An 11186-nucleotide genomic window follows, 5' to 3' on the forward strand; every position below is an offset into this window, starting at 1 on the left:
AAGTCAGTATCTCACAAGCTCTTAGAAGCAGGGCCATGCCTTTACCTTTATTTCTGTTTTCTTGTGACTTGAACCACATCTGACCCCTACTTTGTCCCCTCTCCCATTTCTCCCCAGTTGCATGACATTCTAGTCCTGGGACAACTAGGCAACAGAGACACATGGTATCTTAGAGGCTTTTATTTCTGTGTTGATGTGACGAGACTGTTAGCTTTCCAAACAAGGTAGAATTTCAGGTCTCTGTGAAACGTCAACCTGCCATCCAGTCGAGTTACTTAAGCTGACTCTTGTCTGTGTAGGCGTTCTTAAGGCAGCCTTATTGGAACCACATCCCTAGGCTGAGAGAATCGCTGCGGGGCCTCCGGATGCTGGGAGGCAGAACACAAATGAAATCTTTCAGAAGAAAGGATTTTGACTTTCCCATTCATATTCTCACCCAAACCCAACAACCACAAGTTTTCCTTTTCCCATTTTTTTAAAGGAATCTTTTTATAATGAGTGTCTTCTCGTTATGAAACCTGTGGGATAAACAGTACATTTTCCTCAGACTACTTTGCTTAACTGAAGTGCTCCATTTGCATCAACAGCAGAGGGCAGAATCACTTTAATTCTGACACCTCAGGAGCCCTCTGAAGCATCTGTAGCGTGATATAAGACAACAATACAGTCACCTTGCGATCTGCTGTATCCAAAGCCCTGACCAGGTGTCTCAAGCAGGGCCAGGAATAGGGTAAGGCAAAGGAAGCTGCTAAGGTGCAAAACTTAAGGAGACACTGATTCTCAGGTGCCAGCCCTGTACTCATTGGACCTTGAGTGTTAGTGCCTCCTTAAATGTTATACAAAATGTGGCTCCTTCTTAAAGAGACACTCACTCGTAGTGTCTCAGGGTCCTGCAAGGACAGAGTCCACACATAGAGCAGGTGCACCCTAGGGTCTCCCCTCATCTTAGTCCCGGCACAAATCCCAAGAGGCCATTGACCCCATCATGGTTCTTTGACACAGCAGCAAGGAACAGAGATGCAGACACAGTACGTGGGCTCGCATTACCTGATTCCAGCAGCAACTGACCAGTACACACACCAGGCAGCAGGAGGAATGCTGACCTTCTCGAGTTATTCTCTAGCCTTATTCCTCCAGACAGTGCCCAAGGCAAGGGAGGATATTGAGACTGGAGGAAGGAAGGCGGGAATGAAGGAATGTTCTTCCTGGGACTCTCTTACATGGCTTTGTGTTAGCTCCTTTAAAGAGACTGAGTGCCAAAACCCTGGTGTGGCCATGAGCAACCGCTTGAGAAAGGCATTAAGCCCAGGTGAGCTCTGCCAGTTCCCAAAACCTTAGAACAGGAAGCTCCGTCTCTCAGTAAACATTTGAAGATGACTCCAAAGAAGAAAATAGAATAATCATTCTATAGGATGATAATATGCTTAGTTATACTTTTCCCTACCTTAAAAATATGGATAAAAGAGTATAGTCCTTTATTTACGTTGATGGCACTGGCAACCCACTGGGAAAGGATGTGCACTTTGAGATGTATTTCCAATGGGAAACAGCTTTGGCTGGTGCGTGCTTACTCTCTCCTTCAGCTCCTTTGTGTATTTCTGCAAGATGCAGTGAGGTCATGTGTCTGTTGGGATCATAACATTGCCTTTTTGTTATTACCCTGACAAAGGGAACGAAACTAAGCTAACAATAACAACAGCAATCATAACAAAATGACCATACTTGACCACCATTTGCAGGCACTGTCCTGAAAACACCGTAAACATCACGTCATTTAGTCATTGCACTAATCCTGTAAGGAAGCTGTTATTGAAGCACTTTTCCAGAAAAAGAAATCGAGGCCAGGAGATCTTAGGTAAGTGGCCATAAAATTAGAAAATGGCAGAGTTAGAAATGCATTTGGTTATAAATTCTGCATTATTTTGGCTTGCTTTCCAAAAGCCCCTGTTTGAGCACTTATGTTGAGAAAATAAAAGTAATTCTTGTCCTAATTTGAAATAAACTGTGAACTAGTGGTGTTTCAGTTTATATTTTTGTTGTATTGTTGATGTTTGCCTTTGTATTCCAGATGCAGGTAGAGGAAGAGGCTCTTTCTCTGCAGCAAATAAACAATTCTGCTTTGATGTCTTGAAAGAAATGAGCTATGGCCACACAACTGAGAATCTCTTCTTTTGTCTCTTGACTCTCCTGTCTCTTTTGGCTCTGGGGCTGTTTGGAGCCAGAGGCAACAGTGCATCTCACATGGAGAAGGTGCATCACAACACACTTTCAGTCTTGTCTAGACAAGACAATCAGGTTACAATTTCAAATATTACCATGGTTTGGAGATTTCATAGGTGCTGGACTCTGTAGACACAAGGGAATTTCCACTCTCACCTAAAGTTTCCTAGGAAATTTCCTCTTCAAAAAAGGGTGTAAAAGATAAGAGTGTCCATAGCTCTCTTCTGTGGAGCACTGGAAGAAGGGATAGCTGAGACTGGAAGGAGGAGACACATTCAACGAGGCCAACCCGGCTCATGGAAAATTGGGAGCCACCACCTTCATCCCCTCCTGTACATTCTTAGCTACCAAAAGCCACTCTGCTCCACGTCAGCATTCCAAAATACTTTCCAAAATTCAGGCCCTTTTAACCTCCTCTCTTCTACTCCCTCTTATGTGTTCTTTTTTCTCAAAACACTGTGTAGGTGCCAGGTGGATGAAATTAATGTGTTTTAAGACACAAGTGGGTAACTCAAGTCAGATGAAAAGAATAAATAAAATGCTCGGGATTGTGCTGACTTGTACTCTGTGCATAGTAAATGACCACTGTCTCTAGCATCCAGCACTTAGGAGCCTTTAAAAAAAAACTATTTTTACCTGTTGACTAAATAATTGCTGGATTAATAAACAAATGACTATAGATCACATAAAGAATATTTCACAAGGCTTCTGTCCCCAAGAGGCTTATTATCTAATGAAAGGATTTACAGTCTAAACAATTACACTTCTAAGGGCAAATAGTGGTGCAACTCAGTTGAGAATTTCAGGTGAGTGGAGGAAATATTTCTTAGTAGGGATCTTTCAATTTGCCTTAATCATCTCTCTGCTCTATTTTAGAGGGAATAATTAACTAGGGGAACAAGGCTATACTTGTACTGCCTCAGGTTTTGCAACCAGAGATACGATGTGGCCTGTACAAGTCAGGAGACAGTCTGGAGTGGAAATAATTCTTTATCTCTCTGACAGCCAAGCAGACTGAGTAAGAACAGAACCAAATAATTCTAACTTTTCCTTCTCTGCTTCCCATACAAAATGGAGAAAGAATTCTCATACTTTTCCTCTTAATGATTCTGCCCTAAAGCATTCAAAGTTTGAGCCAAATGCTTAGAATTGCAGGCTTAATAATTGCACTCTTTTTTGATGATGATGGTGATGGAGAAGATGGTGATGGTGAGGATGATGTTGATGATGATGATGATGGAAGCAACACCAGGGAGCGCCATTCATGCATTGCTGAGATTATGGAGCAGTGGTGTGTCTTCTGACAGGAGCCTTTCAAAACCATTCAGACAGCTCTAAAAGTTAGAAAGTTGTTTCTCACATTGAGCTAGAGTCTAACTCTCTGTAACCATTGCTCCATTATAATTTTCTTGTTCTTCAAAGACACATGCACAACAAGCTCTGTTCCATGTTTGTTTAATATCGGTTATTAGATCTGTCCTGTATCTTCTGCCTGTGTATTCCATTTCTATTCTTGAGAACCACACAAAACATGGTAAAGGCACTCAGCCTTTAAATATTTAGAGAGATTTGCAGGTTTTTTGTATTGGCTGTTCTCTGATAGAGACCTTAGGAAATTATGGTTATACCTCAAGTAAGCCAAGTAGCTGTGTATTAGTCCATTCTCACATTGCTATAAAGAAGCACCTGAGACTGGGCAATGTATAAAAAGAGGTTTAACTGGCTCACATTTACAGGAAGCATGGCAGCATCTCCTTGGCTTCAATTATGGTGGAAGGTGAAGGAGGAAGACAGAGGGAAGGGGAAGGGGCCACGCACTTTTAGACAATCTGATTTCAAGAGAATTCCACCACAAGAATGAAACCAAAGGGGAAAATCCACCCCCATGACCGAACCAATGACCTCTCACCAGGCCCTGTCTCCAACACTGGGGATTACAATTGACATGAGATCTGGGTGGGGACAGAGATCCAAACTCTGTCAAGTTGCCTTGTGACTACAGTACTGCAGGAAACATGTTAATAGCCGTGAAGAAAACTAATACAAGCTACTGGAGTCTCAAAGGCATACTGAGCACAGTAAATCAGATGATATTTGTGAAGGTAACCTGAAAATAATTACCTATCATGTGAATTCAAGTCATTATTTGTATATGGTCAGGGAATAATCAATGATATTAACTGCCTGCAAATGATATTACAATGCATTCATTTATCCATACAATGTTCATTCATCCTTCACTCAACAAATATTTATGAGGTTCCTACTATGATTTACAACTGGCAAAGCACAGATGAACAAATTTAAGTGAAACACAAATAAGCAAGCCTGAATTGCTTTTGAAACACCTTTTTAAACCAGTTTGCTTTTTCGATATCATTATAGATTGGGTTTCCTTTTCTAAAATTACAAATAAATGGAATAATATAGCAAGTGCTTTTTCTTGCATCCTGTTTTTTTTATACACAGCATATAATTTTGAGATCAATGTGAAACACAACTAAGCAAGCCCAAATTGGTGTTGAAACACCTTTTTAAACCTCCAGTTTGCTTCCTACCACAAGGGTTATAATGGTGAACACACCAACGTATGAGTTCATGCCTATGTCTGCTTCTTAATTCTCCAACACTCAGAACACTGCCTAAGAGCACTTGAATGATTTTGTTTTCAAATTCACCTTTCTTCTTTAAAATAATATGATTTTTTAAAAATGAGGAACACAAGTAAGAAACAGAAAAAAGGTGGAACGAATAATAGAAAGTTCACAAAAATGTAAAAAGTGTAACATTTGTAGCAAGAAAATGGTCTGCTATGGTCTTTTGATGTCACATTGGCAGAGCCTTTGAAAATAGTTCTGTTTTCTATTGCAGGTGCTCCACCTAAATGAATTAACAAGAACTTGTGTTCTTCAAATGCAGAGGTAACTGTTCCTACTTTCATTTTTACTTCTATTACAGCAGTCCATCTTCAGTCCATGAGAATGAAATGTTTGTGGAAATAAGCAGTAGTTGTTCCATACATCCTTTGCATTTAGAATGTAGATATATACACTCAAACTCCTACTATGCTTCTTTAAAAGAATTAATCATGTTGAGATTTGGAAATAAGAGGTGACAAAGTAAAAAACTCAAATAGGTAAGTTGGACACAATGTGTCTTGAAGAAAAAAAGCTATTGTCGCCCATGACCCTTAAGTGCAAAAGAGAGATTATTCTCACAGACATTTCAAAATGCAATCCCAAAGCCATCCAGAGGGTAGAAGTGCTTCACATGGTTTCCAGATCACAGTGAGTGCTCAACAAATGCAAGGATTAAAAAGCATAGGTGAATATGGGAATGTTACCCACAAAGACATGAATATATCATATTTTGAAATTGTAACTATATAAAGATGCTTTGGCTTTGTGAGTTCTATTGATATATGTTAATTTTGGGGGAGAAACACATAATGTATACCTTCATTGGTCTACAGCCATCTGTCGTTTCATAAAAGATGTGTGCTTTTATCATCCATGGTGGGGCCGCTAAGACCAAATTTTATTGCACATAAGTCTTATGTATGAAAACACACAGCAAATACATTTTCCTGATGTCAACTGTACTAAAATGAATAGGCCAGTATTCTTTGCTCTGGGCTGGCTGGTGGGGAAGATAGCATGAATTCTGACAAGGGCATGGATGCACCAAGTCGCCTCTCACTCCTCTGTGATTGTAACACGCTGCTCTGATGTCTGCTCTCTACATTCACGCAGATTGTCAGGCTACACATTTTGGTGAAAAGCAAGAATTTAAGTTTCTTATTGCAAACTGGAAATAAAGTCAGGTAATGAGAAATAAGAGCAATAGACAATATAGAGAGGAGCTAGCAGGCAGGTCACCTGTAAAATGGGCATAGTCTCAGAAACAAAGCAGAACTGGTGAACGAAATTCACAGTAAGGACAAAAGACTTCAGGTTTACCACCCTTCTATCACCCTCAGCCTTACCAACCTCTATTTTTAGTGTCCAGAAGGTGTCCCAAATGACAGAGCACCACCAAAATAAGACATGCTACTTAACAGGAAGGAATAGATCTGTATACAACAACTAAGGCACTGTGCTGTCAGGCATGCTCATGTTAGCTCACTACGAAATGCTTGAAATTATAGGTAAATTTAAAGGGTGTTCTTGCCAAGAGTAAAAATAGAGTTTCCGTTTCTGAATAAATACATTTCATATAAAATAAAGATGAACAAATAGTGAAATTACTATTTCTTTGTCAACTTCTGTTAATACTAAAGTACTGGATACCACAATTCCCAGTTTTAAGTATTTTCTAACTCTGTCTTACATGATCAAGATACAGGAGTCTATTCCTCTCTGAAGTAAATAAGTTCAGCTGCAATCAAGTCCACGTGGCAAGTGGGATTATTGCAGAAGCAGCTCATCCATTTCTCCTGGTAAGTCAAAATAAAACCTGTGGCCGGGCGCCGTGGCTCAAGCCTGTAATCTCAGCACTGTGGGAGGCCGAGGCGGGTGGATCACAAGGTCAAGAGATCGAGACCATCCTGGTCAACATGGTGAAACCCCATCTCTACTAAAAATACAAAAAATTAGCTGGGCATGGTGGCGCATGCCTGTAATCCCAGCTACTCAGGAGGCTGAGGCAGGAGAATTGCCTGAACACAGGAGTTGGAGGTTGCGGTGAGCCGAGATCGCGCCATTGCACTCCAGCCTGGGTAAGGAGAGCGAAACTCCGTCTCAAAAAAATAAATAAATAAATAAATAAATAAATAAATAAAACATGTTTCCATTAAATAAAGTGGAAACATTTTCTTTCTGTCTTTATTTAATCTACTCTAGAATTGCCCGTGCTATCAAAACTGTGGGAAAATTAGAAAGATATTACAGATAGATAAATACATGCTAACATATAATATAAAATATATTTTGTTCATGCATTTTGTTTCAAGTAAAATATAAAAGGGTTTAAGATTCTAACTTTCAGGTGCTAGTTTGTAATAATTTTGATCGTATTTCATGCAGACCCAACTGAAGCATAAATCTTTCAATTTGTGGTGTGGTTTGGATCTGTGTCTCCACCAAATCTCATGTAGAATTGTAATCCCCAGCATTGGGCGTGCAGCCTGGTGGGATGTGATTGGATCAGGGAGGCAGTTTCTCATGAATGGTTTAGCAGCACCCCTTTGGTGCTATTCTCATGACAGTGAGTGAATTCTCATGAGGTCTGATTGTTTAAAAGTGGGTAGCACCTCCCCTGTCTCTCTCTGTTGCCCCGGCTCCTGCTCCTGCCATGTGAGACAACGCAATACCCCTTTGTCATATGTCATGACTGGAAGCTTCCTGAGGCCCTCCTAGAAGCAGAAGCCACTATCCATCCTGTACAGCCTTCAGAACTGTGAGCCAATTAACCTCTTTTCTTTATAAATTACCCAGTCTCAGGTATTTCTTTAGAGCAATGCAAGAGTGGATGGATACAGTTTATGATTAAAGACAACAATGCTGACAAATCATTGATATTGGTAATAAAAGGCAAAATCACTATCTTGAAACTCCACACTGAGTATACCAGTTACCCTCTCTGGTTATCCTAATTACGCAATTATGATACAAGGTATAATCTCAGAGGCTGGAAAGAAAGAGAAATGTTCTTAGTGAAACATCATCCTTTAGTCAGTTTGTTCATCTACTTAAATACCTGCCTCAAATGTGACAGAGGTATTTTTTTTTAAGTAATCAGGTCTACTACTACATAACAGATGTTATATATTTATATGTTTACATAAAATGTCTAACTTGTGTCATCTAAATGTATCAAAATCATGATTTATTTTCCAAGTCTCCTGTTTTATGTTTACTTTATAGAAAAATTTTTATTCTGTATTGAATAATTATACAAATTAAAAGCTGAAATTTTGAATTTCAGAAATAATACAAAGTAGCTAGAATGAAGATTGACTTATAGGTTGAAAACCACACAAATAGAAGAAAGCTAAGGTTTCTCCTTTTCATCCTCCTCTTGCTCCTCCTCTTCCTTTTTAAGGCATAAGCTGCATTCAGGAAATGCTCAGACCATAAGTGAGTATACTCAGTCAATTTTGACAAGCAGACACCAAGACACAGGACATTTCAGCATCCTAGAAAGTTGCTCTGTGCTTATTCCCAACCAACCACTCCAAAGCAACCACTGATCTAATTTATACCATCACAGATTAGCCTGCCTATTCTAAAATTTCAAATAAATGGAATAATATAGCAAGTACTTTTTCTTGTCTCCTGTTTTTTATACCCAGCATATAATTTTGAGATCAATCTGTGCTGTTGGGCGTATCAGTGGTTTATTTCCTTTTTGCTGAATAGTGTTTCATTGGATGAATATACCACAATTTGTTTATCCATTCTCCTGCTGATGAACATGTAGGTTGTTTTCTATTTGGGGCCATTATGAATAATGCTGCTGTGAACATGCCTGTACATATCCTTTCACTCCTGTTAGATAAATACTGACTAGTGGAATTGCTGGATCATAGGGTACATGCAAATGTACATGTAAGAAAATATGCTAGATTTTCTCAGAAGATTTTGATTGTCTTTTATTTTACATTTGAGGTTTTGCTCCATGTTATTATCATTAGTTAAGGATTTTACTGAAGGTAGAAAAACAAAGACACATGAACAGTACATTTATTAACAGCATGACAAGAAAATTTCACCCACAATTTTGCATGTTGGTGTAAAATAGACAAATAGGCTATACACTCACTGTGTTTTCTTCCGCATCTTCTACATTGCTCATTTATTAAAGAATTGGGAATGTTTTATATATTTGCTCAAAAGTCTTGCTTTTGGTTCAAGTGAAGATATTTGTTATTAATTACTTATGCCAATTAAAGATGGATCTAAAGCCAAAACAAAACCAGTGAAAATAATTCATATGTCACTGTTGATTAGGTATGGTCTTACTTGGTTTCACTTCCCGTGGGTGAAATCTAGGACGTCTTATCTCCCAACAGCTTCCTATCTTCCAATCAGCTGGTGTTGATTAATGCCATCTCCTTCAGAGGGAACCAGAAAAATGCATTTCAGAAAGATCAAGCGAAGGCAATGGCTTTCAGGTTGGATGAGGTAGTCTTATGTAGTCTCACGACTTAATTTGTTTTTCTCCTAAAAGTAATCCTCAAAATTTTTGCCCTTAAGAATTGCTAAATTGTTTCTTGCCTTAGGAAGGCAAATTAATTTCCAAGTGGCTATCCGAATCAACTCAATGTTACAGACTAGTTAAGATTAGTCAGATTTTACTTGAGCTAGAGAGATTTCTAAATTATGTTCTCAAAAGGACCTATTTGTTCTTTAAAAATGGTTACCCAGAGAAGATCTTATGGTGTGCATATTTCCCAGCCCTTTGAAGTGAATTAACTGCGTCCAGAAGTCAAAAAATGACACTTGAATGAAATTAATTATTGGGGGACTTGAATACTTTGGACTTTAGCAGGAGCTTTGTTTAGGCTCCTCCCCTCTTTATGTCATCATGATAACGTTCAATCGTAGATATTTCTGTGGAAAGATGGATGGATGTTTTTCTTTTACTACCAACTGTAGGCAATTTTGGAGGATGGATATAAACAAATTTTCCATGCCATAAATGGCAAATGAAAAAGAGGTTGGCTTTTTTATTTCACTGTTTTCACTTTTGTAGTCTCAGAGCAAACCTGTGCAGATGATACATGCTCCATTTAACTTGAAGAGGAGGCTCCATTAAGGATGTTTCTGCACAAGTCCTTGAGATGCCAACACGGAGGAGCACCTGAGTGTGGTCACTGTCCTACCCAGCAAGGACACCCACCTGGAACAGATAAACCACTGGGCCTCTGCAGCTGTCGCCACAAGAGAAAGGCTCTGTGCTTAATGGCACATGCAGAAAGTCTGAGGTTAAAGTAACCACGTACACCATACTTCCGGTGGTGTCCTGTCCGTTTAAAAAAATAAGCAGCACCCCCACATAAAGTAAATGCCCACACATTAGAATTGGTTGCGTGTGCTTTTTAAAGTTTAGGTGTTCAAAACCTAGTCATGTGCTTTTCTCTTTTGGTCCTCACAGGTTTTTGTTGTTGTTCTACACACACTTTTGACAGATTACATACTGACACCTCCTTCAGACCTGCTGTCAACGGTGTCTATTTCCACCAATACTCAAGGCTGAAACATGCAGAGGCAACGCTCATCTTTGTCTCTTTCTCGCTTCTCTGACACTTTCCTATGAGTCTCATGTAGCCCCAGCTGTGCCACATTGTGTGTTCTTGCTCTGGGAAGGGATGATCTAGACCAGCCTATCCATTCCTCAGCAGCTTGCTTTAAATCCCTGCCTTCCCTCCGTTTATTCTACTTCTTGTGCTTCTCTTGGGTTCTGCCTTGCTCACACCTGTTTCTCTCCTGCTGGGAACATCTCATCCTCCTCCCCACCCTGTCTCTATCCTTGGTGGCTGTGATCCTTGCTGATCCTGCCAGCCAGGCTGGGCCGGCACTGCTAGCTCATTTGGCAAAGAAAGGAACCTAGAGACCAGGGACTCCATGATTTGCTCAAGTTTTCATAGCAAGTTAGTGTCCGCGACAACGTAGAGGCCTGTTCTCTGGCTTATCAGTGCACTCCGGGCTTGCTGTTAAAACGTCTGCTCAGACTCACTAAGGCCATGGCTGAAAAATAAAAATCTCAGCTCACAGTTCAACTCACAACTAGTTCAATCTCTTTGCTCCTATCAGAACTTTAAAGAAGTGTTTTACCATTCAGCTTTAAATTTATTGGCACAATAAGTTTAATATTAACCACTTCCTTTAATCCATTCGACTGGTTACTTTGGTCAGGTGAATCGTTCCAACGATGCCTGTGCAGTGCAGTGAGATTGTTTGTCAATTTCCTCTACCTCATATTTAGATTTTAGTGGCTTTAGATGGGGTATAGCAATTACGTTT

Source organism: Callithrix jacchus, chromosome 13 (assembly GCF_049354715.1).
Source record: "Callithrix jacchus isolate 240 chromosome 13, calJac240_pri, whole genome shotgun sequence".
In the NCBI taxonomy this organism is placed as follows: domain Eukaryota; kingdom Metazoa; phylum Chordata; class Mammalia; order Primates; family Cebidae; genus Callithrix; species Callithrix jacchus.